At 45.5% G+C, this 19,370-nt stretch overlaps 1 long non-coding RNA gene across 1 annotated transcript in view; it reads right to left on the bottom strand.

Moving 5' to 3' along the window:
• The window catches only part of LOC138756137 (uncharacterized), a 29,166-nt gene extending 12,945 nt beyond the window's left edge, over positions 1–16,221 (bottom strand). The window contains exons 1-3 of the long non-coding RNA XR_011352789.1: positions 16,207–16,221; positions 15,616–15,749; positions 10,171–10,273 (exon numbers count right to left, since the gene is read on the bottom strand). This is a non-coding gene — a long non-coding RNA (uncharacterized lncRNA). The remainder of the gene's footprint in view (positions 1–10,170; positions 10,274–15,615; positions 15,750–16,206) is intronic.
• Between the last annotated feature and the right edge of the window lie 3,149 nt (positions 16,222–19,370).

Genomic DNA, 19,370 nt, shown 5'->3' with positions numbered 1-19,370 from the left:
GCAACCAGAGACATCTTCTACACCGATGAACTCAGGAGGATCGCACTCATTTCGAGGGTAGAGATGAAAAGGTATGCAACTACACTACATATGACGCTGCCATTGAAGCGTTAAAGGCTTGGTACCTGAAGTCGCAAGCGAGGCACCAACTCACTCTATGTTACCAATGGCCAGGAGAGACCATCGAAGACTACCTGCTGGATCTGTGGATGCTTGCCAAGAATTACAGGTACGAAGAACAGATCCGGGACACTCGAGTCGTAGGGGTCTGCTTGAGGTACATGAGGCAGCGACTGCTCGAGTCAGGTAAGAAGGACTTGGCTAGCTATGTTGAACTGGCCAAATCATTGTAACAGGCCAAGCTCAAGAATGACGACCTTGAAGCCAGCGAGTTCACTCACCCAGGTGACCCCTTCCTGCTACCCCAGCCTAATGGCTGCTGATTCCCATGCTAGTGACAAGAGCCAGCAGTCCCGATCTCATTGCCCAGCTAAAGACTCAGTATGTTCCAGCTGTGGGTGAGGGTTTGCCACGTGAGGGGAAGCCCAAGTAGGTCCACGGCCTGCACTGCTCCTAGATCAGATTCCAGCCCCAAGCCATCTGCCCCGAATTCACCCAAACACACTTGCTGTGCTACATGCCGACAGAGGGTGGCAGTGTTGAAACGGCGCCATTAATCAAATTCAAACTCAGCACCATCATCGTCAGAGGAGGAAGGAGAGCCATGCCACAAGGTCAACACCATCTTACCCACAGGGAACCTGGGACGGTGGGGGCCACTCAAGCAAGGAGTATGGAGTCTCCAGGGTCCTAGCCTCAATAGTCCTAGATCAGGACAGACCTCACCAGCTCAGCAACTCCATAATGACCGTGAAGGTAAACAGACATTCCTCTAAATGTTTAATCGACGCAGGCTCTACTGAAAGCTTCATAGACTCACGATGTACTCTTCCAATTATTGCTTATTACTTGCATCCCATTCGCATTCTACGCGTATTCAACAACATTGTATAGTACATCTGTCATTTGAAGGGTGGGAATTCTGTAAGATTTTTCTGTATTTACTTGATGAATTGTGTGCTCTGGTGTTGTTGGGTCTGGACTTCCTGTGTCACCTTAAAAGAGTGACATTGGAGTATTCTGGTCCCTTCTCTCTGTAATGGTTCAGAATGGAGGGCCTCTAAAATCAGAACCCACATGCAGCCTCTCCATACTGATTATCAAACCCCCCACCTCTCTTCCCGAATCTGTCCTCTGACTGCAAACCTTTTGCTACCAAGAGCAGGAGGTACAGCACCGCAGACCGAGATTTCATGAAGTCTGAGACACAATGTCTGCTCGATGAAGGTATCATCAAACCTAGCACCAGCCCGTGGAGAGAGCAAGTGGTAGTGGTAAAAGGGGAAAACTAGTCCAGGCTATAACCAAACCATTAATCAGTACACACTACTGCACACATACCCCCTCCCTCGAATTTCGGACATGGTGAATGATATTGTGCAGTATCAGGTCTATTTGACCTGAAAGCTGCTTATCACCAGCTGCCAATCCGTTCTGAGGACCGTCCATATACGGCATTTGAGGCTAACAGTCATCTCTATCAATTCTGGAGGGTCCCTTTTGGTATTACTAATGGGGCTTCTATCTTCCAGAGGCAAATGGATAGAATGGTGGATGAGTATGGATTGAAGGCTACCTTCCCTAACCTCAATAATGTCATCTCCTATGGTCACACCTTGAAAGATCATGACGCCAACCTCCAGAGCTTTCTCCTGCGACAAAAGCTCTGAACCTCACTTATAACTCTGACAAGTGTGTGTTCACAATTAAACATCTGGCTATCCAGGGCTACGTAGTGAAGAATGACATCATTGGCCCTGACCCCGATAGGATGCATCCCCTGTTGGAGCTCCCTGTTCCCAGGACCACAAAGCCTTTGAGGAGATGTCTGGGGTTTTTCTCATATTATGCCCAGTGGATCCCTCAATACGCTAATAAGGTTCGCCCACTCTTAAAAGCCATTAATTTCCCACTCTCGGCTGAAGCCCAAATGGCTTTTAACTACCTCCAGAACAACATTGTGAAAGCCACCACACACACTATGGATAAGAATGTACCTTTCCAAGTGGAAAGCGATGCTTTGGACATAGCCCTGGCCTTTACCCTCAACCAGGCAGGCAGGCCAGTTGCATGTTTTTCTTGAATATTGCAAGGTCACGATTTCCAGAACCCATCTGTGGAAAAGGTAGCTCAAGCCATTGTAGAAAGCATGAGGCACTGGAGACACTACATGGCTGTTAGAAGATTTACGCTCATCACTGACCAGCACTTGGTCTCATTCATGTATAATAATGTCAAGAGGGGAAAAATCAAGAATGACAAGATTGCTCAGTGGAGGATCGAGCTCTCCACCTACAATTATGACATTGCCTATCAGTCAGGAGCCCTTAATGACCCTCCAGATGCCTTATCCAGAGGAAGTTGTGCTTCTGCACACACCGGCCAACTGCGGTCTCTGCATAATGATCTCTGCCTTCCAGGGGTTACCCACATGGCTTATCTTCCCTACTCCATGGAAGACGTCAGGGAAATGACCAGGTCTTGCCAGGTCTGCACTGAGTGCAAGCCACACTTCTACAAATGCTCACCTGATCAAGTCATCCAGGCCCTTCAAATGGCTGTATCGATTTTAAGGGACCTCTCCCCTCCATGAACAGGAACACTTTTTTCCTTTCTATCATTGATGAGTCCTCCCACTTCCCATTCGCCATTCCGTGTCCAGACACGTCCACTTCACCAGTCATAAAGGCCCTAGGTTCCATTTTTGCCCTGTTCGGGTATCCCAGCTATATTCATAGTGACTGGGGCTCATCCAGTGGTTATATGCCATTACACCACTAGGTCATCAGGTGGTGACCTGATGACCATGTATATAAAGCCGATTGGAGCTCATGCTCCTGCTTCTGACCTGGGCTTACACAGAGGCAAGACCTAGCTGTATATATCACTCATTTAACCTTCACTCTGCTTCGTGTGGTTGATGCCAGTCTCAATGTAATAGAGTGATTTATATCCGGGATGAAAGTTCTCTGGTCCTCACCCACGTCCCCCAAGCACATGCAGCCGAGTATGGACCAGGCGGGGAGTTGTGAGACCGAAGCCACGACGGAGAGAGGGACTCGCCCAGTGACCGAGGACTGTGAGAGGGACACAAGCATCTGGGAGCAGGTAAAGAATGATTCAGGGCCCTGCCTGTTAAGTAACTCTCCAGGACTGGGTCCAGCCACGGAGCCCACTGGGCTCCTGCTTGATAGCCAAGAGTTGCAACAAGCGCGGGGACAAGGCATACGACAAGTATCCCTCCTGGTCTTGATCTACCACCAGGACTGCGAGGACAGCCCACTCTCCCAGAGACAACCCCAGCTAACTCCGATTCCCCAGAGGGCGCCCATGCTTTCCCAGGATCAAGTGACCACATGGGGAAGGGATCAGACTCAGTATGCGCCCCCACTACCACAGAATCAGAGACTCAAGTTCAGCCAGGTGCTGAGGACAGATAGGCTGGAACTGGACCCCAGGACCCCTGGGAAAAGCACTCACTTCAACTGGTGGTAGAGGTGTTTCCTAAACTACGTGGGGGTTGATGGGGCATCAGAGGAAGAAATACTTATCAGTAGCCTTACGCTACTGCTTGCGCATCTGGAGGATCACCCGTACTCCCTTATACAGGATGCTAAATCCTATCAAGAGGCTATGAGCACCTTGCAGAGACACTTTAATAAAGGGCACAGCGAGCTCCACTCCAGACACAGGCTTATGACCAGGTCGCAGCAAGCCAGGGAGTCTGCTAGCGATTTCATCCTCGCCCTGAAGGTCTTAGCTAGGGAGTGTACTTTTAAAACTGTATCTGCTCGAGAGTATGTGAACGAGCTCATAAGAGACAGGATTGTAGCAGGTGTCAGATCTACTGAGATCAGGCAGAGGCTGCGAGAAAAGGGGACAGTCAGGCTGGAGGTGGCAGAAATTATCACAGAGGCTCTGGAAGATACTAGAAAGGAACTGGAGGAGTATACTTTGCTGGACTCATTAACCCTGCACAGGGAGAGGAACACTAGTGCTCAAGGGCAACACTGAGCAGCAGTGTCCCCACTGGAACGGTGCACAAGCACCCCAGAGCTCTCTGCCCAGCTAGAGAAGCGAACTGTTCAAACTGCAGAAAGAAAGGGCATTATGCCAAAGTCTGCAGAAGCCCTGAGGCTCCCGTCAAAGCTTCTTCTCATGCAAATGAGAGGCGGGAAAGCTCTTCTTCTTCCTCCTCAAGTCGACAGAAAACAGACTGCCATGTGTAGCTGGCCATGTTGGACAAAGGATGCCGGACATAGGACACCACCATCAGGGGCGGAATACAACCCAGAGTTCTACTATGACCAGGATGCTGAATACCAGAACAGAGAACATGCCATGCTGGCCTCTCTACGTCTGAACCAGGTGAGTCCACACGATTTATCAAATGCGACTGTTGGTATTAAAATTAATGGGTCAAAAGTAAATTGCCTGATGGACAGCGGGAGTACTGAAAGTTTCATAGACTGGGGGCTAGTAGAGTGCCTTGCCCTGAACACATACTCCAGTGACCACCAAATTTTGTTCACGTCCAACAGCCATACAGCTAAAGTGACACACATCTGCAAGGTCATGTTGGAAGTACGGCGCAGAGTACGAGGAATTTAAATTGTTAGTACACCCCGTCTCTATGCTCCTGTCCTGCTCGGGCTGGACTTTCAATGTCAATTAGAGAGAATCACAATGGTACACAATGGGCCCCTTCCCCCACTGCACCTTAAGAACAAACAGCCCTGTAACCTGACAGCCCTGAATATAGAACCTCCCCCGCTATTGACTCATCTCACCCCGGACTGCATACCAATAGCCACCAAGAGCAGGAGGTACAGCCCGCAGGATAGAGAGGTCATTAGAGTGGAGATTCGCAAACTCCTATAAGGGGGCATTATAGAGAAGAGCTCCAGCCCGTGGAGAGCCCAAGTAGTTGTAGTAAGGCTGGGGGAGAAGCAACAGATGGTGGTCGACTACAGTCAGACCATCAACAAGTTTGCGCAGCTGGATGCCTACCCACTACCACGCATAGCGGACATGGTGAACAGCATTGTGCAGTATAATGTGTTCTCCACTATAGACCTCAAGGCAGCATATCACCAGTTGCCCATCAGAGAGAGCGAACGCACGTTTGAGGCAGATGGCAGACTGTACCAGTTTCTCCGTCTCCCCTTCGGCATCACTAATGGGGTGTCACTGTTCCAGTCAGAGATGGACCATATAGTAAATGAGTATCAACTCCAGGCGGTGTTCCCTTACCTTGACAATGTTACCATTTGCGGCCACTCTCAAGTGCTTCTTCCAGGCACCTAACCTAACCTAACATACAATAAGGACAAATGCATCTTTAGCGCTAAGAAATTGGCCATCCTGGGACACATAGTAAAAAACAGGGAAATCAGCCCAGACCCTGACCACATGCACCCACTCCTAGGCCTCCCAGTCCCTCACACACAGAAAACGTTAAAGAGATGTTTGGGACTCTTCGTGTACTATGCACAGTGGGTTCCCAACTATGCCAACAGGGCCTGCCCACTCATAAAAGCCTGGGCATTTCCCCTTGGCCTGGCGCCTGTCAAAGCCTTTACAGAGATTAGGGACCTGATTGCAAAAGCAACCCTGCGGACCATAGATGAGATGATCCCCTTCCAAGTGGAGATGGATGCCTCAGATGTAGCACTAGTGGCCACACTGAATCAGGAGGGGCAACTGGTAGCCTTTTCCTCGTGGACCCTACAGGGGTCAGAGGTGAGACACTTGGTAGTGGAGAAGGAGGCACAGGCCATCGAAGAAGAGACGAGGCATTGGAGACATTACCTGGCTTGTAAGCGCTTCACTCTGGTCACGGACAAACGATCCGTGGCATTTATGTTCGACAATCAGAACAGGGGGAAAATAAAAAAAACGACAAGATGTGGCACTAGAGTATAGAACTATCCACATACCGGCCCGGGAAGCTCAATGAGCCCTCAGATGCACTGTCCAGGGGCATCTGTGTGGCCCTCAATCACACATCCCAGCTGTAGAGATGGCACAATGAGCTGGGCCACCCGGGGGTTGCTAGATTGATCTATTTCATAAGGACCCACAATCTCCCATTCTCGGTGGAGGAGGTAAGGACAGTAAACAAGGCCTGTTCCATCTGCACGGAATGCAAACCACAGTTCTACCGGCCAGACAGGGCTACATTGATAAAAGCCACCAGACCTCTTGAATGCCTCAGCCTCGACTTTAAAGGCCCTCTCCCTTCCTACGACAGGAACGTCTACTCCTTATCACCATAGATTAATACTCCCGCTTCCCTTTTGCAATTCCACGCCCTGATGTGTCAGCAGCCACAGTAATAAAGTGCCTGCAATCTATTTTCAACTTGTGTGGGTACCCCAGCTATATACACACCGACAGGGGTGCTGCATTCATGAATGCAGAAGTCCAGCAGTACCTACGGGACAGAGGTATCGCCACAAGCCGTTACAAGCTACAACCCCAGGGGTAATGGGCAAGTGGAAAGGGAAAATGCCACTATTTGGAAAACAGTACTGTTGACTTTAAAGGCAAAAGATCTACCCGTGGCAAGATGGCAGGACGTGTTACCGGAGGCTTTACATTCGATACGCTCACTGTTGTGTACTGCCACAAACACGACTCCACATGACTGCTTGTTTTCATTTTCAAGGAAAGCCGCGACAGGCACGGTGCTGCCTAGATGGCTGATGACACCAGGTCCGGCGCTCCTCCGGAGGAACTGCAGGCCCCACAAATCGGACCCACTGGTGAAGTTAGCAGAGCTGAGGCTCGTGAATCCCCACTACACAGTCGTCGCATTCAGTGAAGGGTGGGAAGATTCAGTAGCTATCAGGGACATCGCACCAGCCGGTATCGTGTACCGGAGGAAGGATCTCAGACCCCCACAGACCCTGATGGACCAGCAAGATGGACAGCAGACACCAGGACAACCGACCATCATATCATCCCAAAATGAACCGCTGACCGAAACACCCCCAACAGCCGGTACCCATCAAGAAAGCCCTACATCCCCCAACCCCTCCACCCTGCAGCATACCCCTACTCTGCATCCTCAACCACCCAATGTCAGGTCCCCCTAACCTCAATACTTCCCACCTCCCCTGCCCCAGTACCCCAAAAGTCCTAGAGACTAAGAAAAGCCCACCAGATCCAGGACATATGAACGTGGGGGAGGGGAGGTGCGGGGAGTGGCCAAATTCCTTTAAGGGGGGATGAATGTGGTGATATGCCATTAGCCACTAGGTCACCAGGGGCCACCACCTGACAACCATGTATATAAAGCCGATTGGAGCTCATGCTCCTCCTTCTGACCTGAGCTTTCACAGAGGCAAGACCTAGCTGTATATATCACTCTATTAAAGCCTGCATTTAACCTTCACTCTGCTTCGTGTGGTTGATATCCGTACCTGCTGGCGATGGGCATTGCATCCAGCAGGACTACGAGCTACAATCCCCAGGGAATGGGCAGATTGAAAAGGAAAACACCACAGTATGAAAGGCTGTCAAACTAGCCCTAAAGTCAAGAGACCTTCCAGACTCACGCTGGCAGGAATTCCTTCCTATGGCACTTCATTCCATGCAGTTGCTGCGACCAACGCTGCTCCTCACAAGCTGCTATTCAATTTCAAAAGAAGGTTAACATCGAGAACTACACTCCCAACTTGTTCACTACTCTTAGTGCAGTCCTTCTCATGAAGCACGTGAAGAGAAGAAAGACTGATCCCCCTGTTGGAGAAGATGAAACTGCTCCATGACAATCCCACGTACCTATGTGGAATGCCCGGATGGCAGGGAGGACACCTTCTCCATCAGGGACCTGACACCTGCTGGAACAAATGCCCTGCGAGCCATGGAGCTCATTCTCGTCACCCCCAGTCAGGGCCTCAGGGAATCCGGTTCAGGAGGAAAGTGACCAAATACACCACTCCTCCCTCATAAGGGGACCAGGTGACCCAAAGAGTCCAAGGCTCCCTGGTGCTAAGGTGCTCCACCAGGATATCTAGACCCTCCCCCCCCAGAATGCTTAAATCCGTAGATTTGTAAATAACTATATATTTTTCAATTTTTTTTCTGAATCCATTTTTTCTGTCTCCATCCACAGACTATAAATTCTGCAAGAAGGGTGAATGCAGTGAACTGGGATTCACTGGTTGTGAATATATAACCCTGGTTTCCCGCCCAAACCCAGAACTCTTCTGAAGACCACTGTAAGACCCTACCCTCAATTACAAGCTAATAAAAGCTTATGTTCTCCCTCCAGTCATGAGAGCTTTTATTCACGCTACATCCCCTTCACCTGACTCTGTCTGCCCATCAGCCTTCACCCCTCATTGGTCAATCTATCATCCATTGGCCCCTGTATCATTCCCCTCCCTATCCACTTTAGACTGCCTATCATCCCTCTCAGTCCTGATCCAGAGACGAGACCCAAAACATCATTTGTCCCACTACTTTTTCTCTCCTTCAAATTGTTTCTCTTCTGTGAAGATGTGCCCATTTTACATGGTGCAAAATTTCTATTCATTTTATCTATGTTTCTCAAGATTTTATAAGCCTCTATAAGGTCATCCCGTGGTCCAAGGGGAAAATATGGCCTCACCTATGCTGTCTCTCCCTATATTGTGACTCAAACCCTCCCATTCTTGTAACATCCTCGTGGATCTTTTTCCTCATGAATGACATCCTTCCGACGGCTGGGTGACCAGAACCACATCCTGCTCCAAATGTGGTCCCCATCAACGTCTTGTACAGCTGTAACATGATGCCCCTGTTTCTGCTCACACTGCCCTGACTGATAAAGACAAGCATGCTAACCACCTTCTTCACCACACTGTCGTCCAATGTCCTCATTTTCAGGAAAATACGTATCTGTACCTCTAGGCCTCTGTTTGAAAACAATTCCCATAATTCTACATGTAACTCCTGTCCTGGTGGCATTTTCAGGGACTCAATACTTATATGATCATATAACATGCCAATTGGTTTCTATACATTCTCTTTGCCTTCCTTTTTTATATCCAGAAGGTGGATCTAAAGTATACACCGAGCTCCCTTTGTTTTTAATGATACATCATTCATGGTGCATGTTCTATCTCCATTAAACCTCTCAAAATGCATCACCTCAAATTTACCAGGATTACTTTCCATTTTCCATTGTGTTCCCCTGTGGTACGCTGTTGGACAGAATCAGAAACACACAAAGATAAAGACTGTATTACAGGCTTTAATCCACAAAGACTTCCACAGAGCCAGGCTGGCTGTGGCTGCAGCAACTCTGAGTGAGGCCTCGGGAGGCTGGTGCAGGCTTATATCCCGGAGGGTGATTGACACCCGACCGGGTGGGGCTTGATCCATTCAGGCCGACTGATTGGCAGCCGGCCAGGTGTTGTCCTGTCCTCTTACACTCCTGCAGGTACAGAGGTTGCCCCCTGCAGTAGGCTGGTGGTATACCACCACATCCCCATTTTGCCAGATGTTCATTATCATTCTGTAGCTTACAAACGTCCACAGTACCAACAACACTATAGTTGGGGTAACAAAAAATAATAATTTTTATTCTCCTCAAATACACTGAACCTTCCATTCAAAGTATAGAAAAGGATGAAGATATGTTTGGAGTAAAAGATATCACAGAATGGTGGGGGAAAATGTTTTGGGTCCATATTACAATCTCTATGGTTAATAGAATGCTGCTTGTCTTGGTGACATTAACAATAAAGGAGGTACTTTACACTCAGAAAATTGCTATATTTCTTACATCACTGATATATTTCTGTCTTCAGAGAAATGAATGAACAATAAACACAATCTAAAAAAATACAAAATGTTGAACAGTGCTTTATCTTTAGTTGTTCGATTTTATAAATATTGGCAAGGAGCGCCACCTTCTGGCTATTCACTGCCCCATTAAATTATTTTTGGGAACTATTGTTATTGGATTGGAAGGAGCCAAAATGTGTTTCACCCATACTAAATCCTGGTGCCACACTGGCCTTTTGCAGCCCCACTGATTAAAATCAAACTACACACCTTGACACTGTGACCATCAAGCAGAGTGGAACTTGTGCAAGCTTCAAATGGTAGATCCTGAACCCTGCCTCCTTGACCATTCTGATCTCCTTTTGACTGTTCACTAGTTTTAAAGGTCAGAGGCATTTAGAAACAGTTTGAAAGGTACAAAATGAATTAAAAAATTAAATTATTGTTAAAAATCTAGAGATTAAAAATAATATTTCTTTGCATTTAACAGGCAAAGTGTTGGGGATCCAAACACAGTTTGACTGAGCTCTACCCTTTGGCTCAGCACTGCATCAAACCAAGAGGCATTCCCGACTTCAATACACAGGCATAGAAGTCTAGGGCCCTGCACAATGCTGCGACTTTTCAGTTCTCCATGGAATTGCATGTCACAACTCCAGATATCCAGGTTGAGCCCTGACCTCCAGTATGGAGTTTTCTTGTTCTCTCCGTGAGGGTATGGGTTTCCTCCAGGTGCTCCGGTTTCCTCTCATGTCCCAAAGACATGTGGGCTGGAAAATTCAACGGCCACTGTAAATTGCCCATAGTATGTAGATATGGTAGAATCTGAGGGGAGTTGATGAAGTTGACAAAACTGTAGGGAGAATAAACAATTGGATTGATGGATGATTGTTATAACTGGGTGATGGATGGTCAGCATAGACGGTGGACTGAAGGGCCTGCTTCCATGCAGCATGTCTCTCCAACTCTATGACTGAGAATGAGCTCACATAGATATGAAAGAAACTGACAAAAATCTTGCTCAAAGAGGGAGGTTTACAGCAAGTTGTCAAGGGGGAAATCGAGATACAAATACAGAAAATAAGGGAGTCATTTGGGGTCTGAACAGTTGAAAAATCTTGATGTCAATAATGAATAATTTAAAATGGTTAAAAGGCCAGAATTAGGAGGCTGGAAAGGGACTGAAACACTGAGTTAAGATACATCAGTGGTTCACAAACTCTTTTTCACCAAAGAATACCTTAAATATTCTTTTCCACATCACCAACTGCCAATAATAAACCTACAGACCACCGTGGGATGGGGGAGTGTGTTGCTGAGCTCGGGCTCCTCCTAGACCACCAACACAATTTATGTTTTGTTTTGGTGAGAAAATTATTGTGGTCAAACGTCCAACCTTATTTTTGCCTGATAATAATTATCTTCATTGCATTGGTGTGGGCCACCTATTATAAACCAGCAGACCACCAGGGATCTGCAGACCACAGTCTGGGAAATACTGTTACAGTAATACCTTTCATCAGGGTATAATCAAAAACCAGGCAGGAGCTGAACAAAATAGTGGGGAGTGGAGAGGAGAGAGGAAGGGGCAGGGGGAGGAGCACAGGCTAACAGGTAAGCCCATGGTATGGTAGAAGAGAAAAAAGCTGAGAAATTGGAAGGGGCAGGGTCTGATCAGAGAGGGAAAGTAAAGAAGTCGAGAGCTGAAGGAGAGGAAGTGAAGGGACTGGAAAAGAGGGAGTCTCAGAGGGTGTGGGGGATTGCTTATGTTGATATTAATGCCGTTTGGTTGAAGAGTACCCAGAGGGAATATCAGGTATTATCCTTTCAATTTGCAGGTAGCTTCGGTTTGGCAATGCATGAGACCATGGATGGACATGTCATTGTGCGAATGATGTGTGGAATTTAAATGTTTGGCCACTTGGAGTCCTTGGTATTGCAGCAACAGAGTGAAGGTGCTCAACGCAACAATTTCTCAGTCTGCGTGACAGAGCAAAAGTCCTCAACAAAACAATCTCCCAGTCTCAAAGCCCTTTGATTCTTCTTCAATATCAAATCCCATGAATCTCCTTCCACCAGCACCTGGTAGAACTTGTTCTCATCCCCAATAACTTCTCCTGTGACTCATCCCACTTTCTCCACATCAAGGGGATAGCCATGGGTAACTGCATGAGTCCCACTATGCCTGCTTTATTCTTGGCTTTGCAGAGCAATCCATGCCATAAGCCTAGGCACCTCAACTCTTCCTCCACTACATCAACAACTACAGGTCCTGCCTCATATACCCATGATAATCTCATCAACTTTGCTGCTAGCTTTCACTTGACCTCACATTCACTTGGGCTGTCTTTGGCATCATTCTCCTTTTCTCAATTTCTGTGTCTCATCCAAGAGACAAATTCTCTACAAACATACGAACTCCCGCAATTAATCCAACACCACCTCCTCACATGCTGTCCCATGTAAAGACTAATCTTTTCTCTCAATTCCTCTGTCTTCATCACATCTGCTCTCAGGATCAGGTCATCCACTCTTCAGAAGTCGTGGTTTCTCCTCTACTACCATCAATTCAGCCTTTACCTTCATCTCCTCTATTTCCTGCATATCTGTCCTGGCCCCCTCCATCCCAAGATACAACAAGGACAGGATTCTCCTTGTCCTCATATACCACCCTCCTGCCTCCATCCACATCGAACATGTTATTCTCCACAATTTACACCATCTACAATGTGACCCCACCACCAGACTCATCTTCCCCTCCTTTTCCCTCCCCTCTCCATCTTCTGGAGGGACCACTTTCCTTGTGACTGCTTCATCTACTCATCCCTTCCCAATAATCACCCATTTCATACCTATCCCTGTGACCACAAGAAATGCTTATGTGCCCACACTTCCTCCCTCACCACCATTCGGGGCCCCAAACAGTCCTTCCAATGAAGAAACACTTTGCTTGAAAAACTGCAGGGGTCACCTACTGCATCTGGTGCTCCCATTGTAGCCTCCTCCACATCGAAAAGATTTGACGCAGAGTGAAAGATTGTTTTGTTGAGCATGTTCACTCTGACTGCTGCAATAGTAAGGGCCGCCTAGTGACCAACCATTTTAATTCCTTACACCATTCTCTATTAACAATATAACAATTACAACACAGAAATAGGCCAGTCGGCCCCTCCAGTCCATGTCGAAAACCTTCTCCCACTTAGTCCCAATGGCCTGCACCCAGCCCATAACCCTCCACACCTCTCTCCTATCCAACTTTTCCTTAAATATTAAAATCGAACCCATATCTATCACTTTGGCTGGAAACTCATTCCACACTGCCATCATCCTTTGAGTGAAGAAATTCCCCCTCATATTTTCCCTAAACTTTTCCCCCTTCAATCTCAATCCATATCCTCTTGTTTGAATCTCCCCCACTCTCAATGGAAAAAGCCTGTCCACATTGACTCTATTTGTTCCCCTCATAATTTAAATACCTCTATCAAGTCACTCCTCGATCTTCTAGGCTCCAGAGAATAAAGTCCCAACCTGTTCAACCTTTCACTGTAACTCAAACCCTGAAACCCAGGCAACATTCTTGTAAATCTCCTCTTCACTCTCTTTATTCTGTTTTTTTATATCCTTCATATAATTCAACGACCAAAGTTGCACACAATGTTCCAAATTTGGCTTCACCAGTGCCTTATACAACTTCAACGTGACATCCAAACTTCTGTATTCAATACTCGGATTTATGAAGGCCAACATACCAAAGGCTTTCTTCACCACCCTATCTACATGTGAATCCACTTTAGAGAATTATGTACCAGAATTCCTAAATCCCTTCGTTCTACTGCATTCCTCAATTGTCTACCATTTAACATGTATGACCCTTGCTGATTAGTCTGACCAAAATGTAGCACCTCACATTTATCAGTATTAAACTCCATCTGCCAGCTTTCAGTCCACTCTTTTAACTCTCCCATATCCCACTAAAAGCTTTGAAAACCTTCTTCACTGTCCACAACACCACCATCATGTTATGGCAGCTATAATTTACCCCGTATACACACAATCAAAAGACTACACTCTCTCAATGTTCAGAACAAAATGAAGTCAGCCCACATTATTCATCTCAGCCATTGCAATAACTTCTTCATCCCCAAAATACCACTCAGCCAACCCCACCCACCCCCCCCCCCACCAACCTTTTAGAACAAAGAACACTGCAACATAGTACAAGCCCTTTGGGCTTGATGTTAAGCCTACCCATATCCAGGTATTCTTTTTTTAAAAAGTACTAAAACCCCCCCCACCCCATAACTCTCTATTTTTCTTCCATCCATGTGCCTGTCTTCGAGTCTCTTAAATGCCCCCAATGTTTCAGCTTCCACTACCTTCCCCAGCAAGGTATTCCAGACACTCACAACTCTCTATATAATAAAACCTACCCCTGATGGCTCCCCTAAACTTCCTTCCCTTAACTTTCTGCATATGTCCTCTGGTGTTTGCTATTCCTGCCCTGGGAAACAGGAGCTGGCTGTCCACCCAATCTATGCCTCTCATAATCTTATAGACCTCGATTAAGTCTCCTCTCATCCTTCTATAGTCCAAAGTAAAAGTCTCATTTCTACTAACCTTGCCTCATAAGACTTATTTTCCAATCCAGGTAACGTCTTGGTAAATCCCCTCTCCATAGCTTCCACATCCTTTATGTAATTACGTGGCCAGACCTGAAGACAATACTCCAAGTGTGGTCTCATCAGAGATTTGTAGATTTGCAACATGACCTCTCTACTCTTGAACTCAATATTCCTATTAATGAAGCCCAGCATCCCATAAGCCTTCTTAAGTATCCTATCAAACAGGGTTTCCCTTGGCTCTCTGCCAAACATGCAATCTCAATGCTCTCAATCCCCTCCTCCAGTGTCTGAGATCTATCACAATAGCGCAACCCCCTATTCCGACTTGTACATGGGCACTACTGCTCCCATGCATCACCTTGTATTCATCATCAGTGGTGACCGGCACTGCTCCCGACCCAGGTAAGTACACCACCATGACGACCCTCCCATTCCACCTCAGTCTCTGAGCCATGCCAGGAAGTGACTGATTGGATCTGTCCAGCTATGTAATGGTCTGGAGGGTTGACAGCCTGGCTTGGCCTCATCTGATACTGCAAGGTGGGTGGTTTATGCTCTGACTGGCAGGGGTGCAACTGTTCCTTTGATGTTGGCAGTGATGCAGAAAATGGACGATCGATATATGCCGGCCTTAACCTGTCAATGGAATCCGTATCAGCTTTCCCATTCTGTGAATCACAAATGTCTTCAGGTGGCGTTGTATAACCTCATAAGGTCCATAGAAAATGGGTTGAAGTGGTCTGTGTACAGTGTCATGTTAAAGGAACACATGCGTACAGTGTTGTAAATCATCTAGCACATACACAGCAGGTGTATGACATATATCCATGCACTGCCAAACCGAAGCTTCCTGCAAATTGGAAGATCAACACTTTATAGTCTGCCTGGGCACTCTCCAACCAGATTGCATTCACATTGACTTCTCCATTTCCAATTAAACCCATCCCATGAATCTCTCTCTTTCCCTGCCCCACAGTTTCCTTTCCTCTAGCTCCCCACCGCTTCCACTGCCTCTCCTATCAGAGAGCTACACCACCAATCTCTTCTCAGCTTAATTCTTCTTCCTTCCCACCCCTGTGCTCTGTGCTCTTACCTGTTAGCCTGCGCTTCTCCTCCGCCCCTTCTTCCTCTTCTCTTCTCTCAGGTGTATATTATTCCAAGTGTCTGCTCCTTTCTGAGGGGTGGGGTATAAACCCCACAAACTGACTGAAAGGAGCCATCAACTTCCTACGAGATGGATAGCCAGAAGATTATTCCAAAAGAAATGCACATTCCTTCAGCCGAATTGATCTCTGTGCATCTCCATCCCTATCTCCCTATCAATTTCCTCCACTATCCCTCTATAGATGACACTTTCCTTACACTAATATATCCTCATTTCAAAGTATCATCTTCCAAGAGCATGCTGCAATATTCCGAATTTTGATCTCTTTTATCCAATAAATCCAACTCTGTGACTGCTGCTTCATGTAGCTTTAATTCATTGATAAAATGGATAAACATTTTGCATAACTTCACATTAAGACTTTCATAATGATGAATAACAAAGTATTTACTGTATAATGATAGAGATGTAAAATGTATATAAAGAGCTCAAACTTTAAAGAGATACATAACGATATTTAAAAAGATAAACAAATTTTAAAAGACAAAAAGCATTCAAAGAAATATTTCTCATGCTCACGCTTCCTTAACATGTTGCCGAGTAATGAGCAAGTCATTAGTCTGGGTGGATATTATGACATATTACATCATAGTTACTATGGTAACACTACAAACAATGTCCCTTAAAGAGATAGGGACAAAATTAACGAAACGTTAAAAAAATACGAGGTTTTAACCTTTACACCCACCTTCTTTACTTCACAAACTGCACTTTCAATCATAAAAAAGACTGAGCTCATAGGATCCATGAAGAGTTCTTCATACATAAACAACTCAAGCTATACACCTGCACATTGAGAGATCACCCAATTTATTTTTGGGGCTTTGTAAATCCCATATTTTTATAAATGACCACAATTGATAAGCCTGAAAGATGACTACCATACACCTAAGGACAAATAACAAACTCACAGATGGAACACTTAAGCACTGTTAGCTAATTAAGAGAGGCAAAGATGCAGCTTTGAGAGTGGAATAAGCTGCACACTTAATATGAAAGGGATCTCAATTTGACTAATTGACTGAAAAGAGACAAATTGGGCTACAGACCAAACGTGGAAGATACTTAAACACAAAGTAGGTTAAAAAAAAAAGGGAATAAGTACATATCAGGTAAATGAACAGAGGAAAATAGGAGTGGAAAATAGGTCACTTGGCCCCCTCAAACCTGCCCCATCATTCAATATTATCAATGTTGGCCTGAACCAATTCCCCAGAAACCTCAATTCTCTGATCTTTCAAATATTTATCTATCTTCATCTTAGATATATTTAGTGATCTGGCCTCTACCATCAAGAGTAAAGGATATATATAATGGACAGTGTCCGTGCATTAAATTTAAATTTAGACATTCAGCATGACAACAGGCCATTTCGGCCCTTAAGTCCATGCTGCCCAATTTACACCCAATTAATGAATGGTAGGAGAAAACTGTAGCCCATAGGGAAAACCCACGCAGACACGGGGAAAACATACAAACTCCTTACAGACAGCACAGGATTCAAACCCAAGTCCCAATTGCTGGCGCTAAAGGTGTTGCACTAACCACTACACCAACCGTGCAGCCTTTATTACAATAAAAAAGTTCTCAAAATAATAGACTATTACAATTAATTGGCTTCCTTCGCTGATGATGGAAAATTCAACTACTTCTCCCAATGCCGCACCTCACTAATTCCCCAAACGTCTTGTCACGGATCCACCTCAGAAGTATTTCCCATCACAATTGCCTCCAATTACATTTTCTCTCATCACAATATCTTGACAGCCACTAATTGGCATGGTCACTCACTTTCTTCCATTTTTGAATGCTTTTGTCCTCATCAAGATGTTTCTATTTATTCCTTCAGTATGACCATTAAGTTCCTCGATGAGCAATTTGATGTCATTCATTGTTAAATTAGGCTCGACAATCCAAATTTAAAGATGAGTAGAAAAGGAAAACTGAATCCTTGAGTTTCAATAAAATTATAATACACAAAAGACCACAAGAAACAGTGAATTTAAAGAAGATATAGATTGGAAATACCTCTTTTGGACCTAGTTTGGTGTCACAACATATAGGGGGAGATGTAAAAGGATGCAATTAATGAAAAGTGCTTCACCCAGCCAGGAACTTTAATAATACAGAGAGGGGATGCTGGAAATCTGTGGAAAAGAGAACAGAGGGAAGCTTCAGGAACATTAACTCTGTTACTGTCTCTACAAATGCTGCCTGATAGACTCTCATAACAATACATTTTATTCAGTGGAATTGGGTGGCGTCAATGCAGCTTCAGAGGGACAGAGCAGATAGTGCTGGATGGCAAATGGCTTGATCTCTGATCAAGGATAAAGTAGAAGGTCCATGTGTATCCTGGCAAAGGTGGAGTCCTAGAGGCCTTGGCCACACAACTTCATCAATCTCCACCAATTATTCTCTGCTTCCCATCTCTATGGCAATTTCACATCGACTCTGCCAGCTTACATGAAGTGGTGCGCAATCGAACAGTATCAAACACACAAAACATAAAGTCTGTTCTACAGGCTTTATTCAACATAAACTTCCACAGAGCTAGCTGTAGGGATGCTGTTGCAAGCTCTGAGACTGTCTTCGAAGAGCCAGATCTGGCTTATCTCCCAAAGGGTGATTGACAGCTTGCCAGGTGTTGCCCTGACCCCTGTGCTCTTCTGCAGATACAGAAGTTGCCCCCTGCAGTAAGCTGGTGGTGTACCACCACAGATGACACTTTCATCTCATGGGTCCATATACTATCAAATAGTAATCAAATCCCCCCATTTTTCAGCAAAGAACTCAATGTTCCCCTTATAATAAAGATGATAAACTTAGCAAATGAGAAATCATGGCACCTTAATGTATCAAGGTTACTCTAACTGGGTCGCAATTAAAATCCTGAGAGGAGCTCCAATTAAATTACACCTAAGTAGTTTAAAATTCAGATTCCCATCTTCAACTTCAATTATGACATTGAGATATGTTTCAATTATTTTCCAACACAAAGTAGAAATGATTACGTTTTTTAAGTATGCGTGCAGAAAATGGTTCAGTCGTTCTTTCAAAGCAACTGCTCCATAGTTCTCACTTGATCTACTTTCAATCGAAGTGAGTTAAATGAACTGTGAAAGTTAACAATAGAAGAACCTGAATAAAAGTAAACTGTATCATCACCAAACACCTCCAATGGTCTATAATTATGCAATCTGAGTATTTGCAATTTATCTGCCAAGTCTTCCAAACCTACCTTTGCTGGGGGCACTTTGCCAGCAGCTGTGATTTGACCTGTGAAGGAATGTCCAAAATGGTTGGCAGCCAACACTGCTGCTTTATATCTGCCAGACAAATTATATCATTTCCAACAAGACAAAAGAGAACTGAAATGGCGATGAATCCTTCTTGTGTACATAACCACTCAGGCCCAATCCCAACTGTGAAACACAAAGATTGACCTAAAATGGACCATAGATGTGACCTCAATAATTATGGCAACTTGCCATTATCTCAAGAATCAGCTCACCCATCACAAGATCAGTTCACCCCACTTCAATTTTTAGTTCGTTGCAGCAACTGCTAGAAATTCCAAATGAACCAGATCAGGTCTGCTCTCTCCACAGCATTGCCCAATTTACAACAGGCATGAAAAATGCAAGAATGAGCATATACAGCACAGAACGGGCCAGTTTGGC

This window comes from Narcine bancroftii, chromosome 3, assembly GCF_036971445.1.
Source record: "Narcine bancroftii isolate sNarBan1 chromosome 3, sNarBan1.hap1, whole genome shotgun sequence".
In the NCBI taxonomy this organism is placed as follows: Eukaryota; Metazoa; Chordata; class Chondrichthyes; order Torpediniformes; family Narcinidae; genus Narcine; species Narcine bancroftii.
The sequence above is the reverse complement of the archived record's forward strand: the minus strand, read 5'-3'. Positions and strand labels throughout refer to the sequence as shown.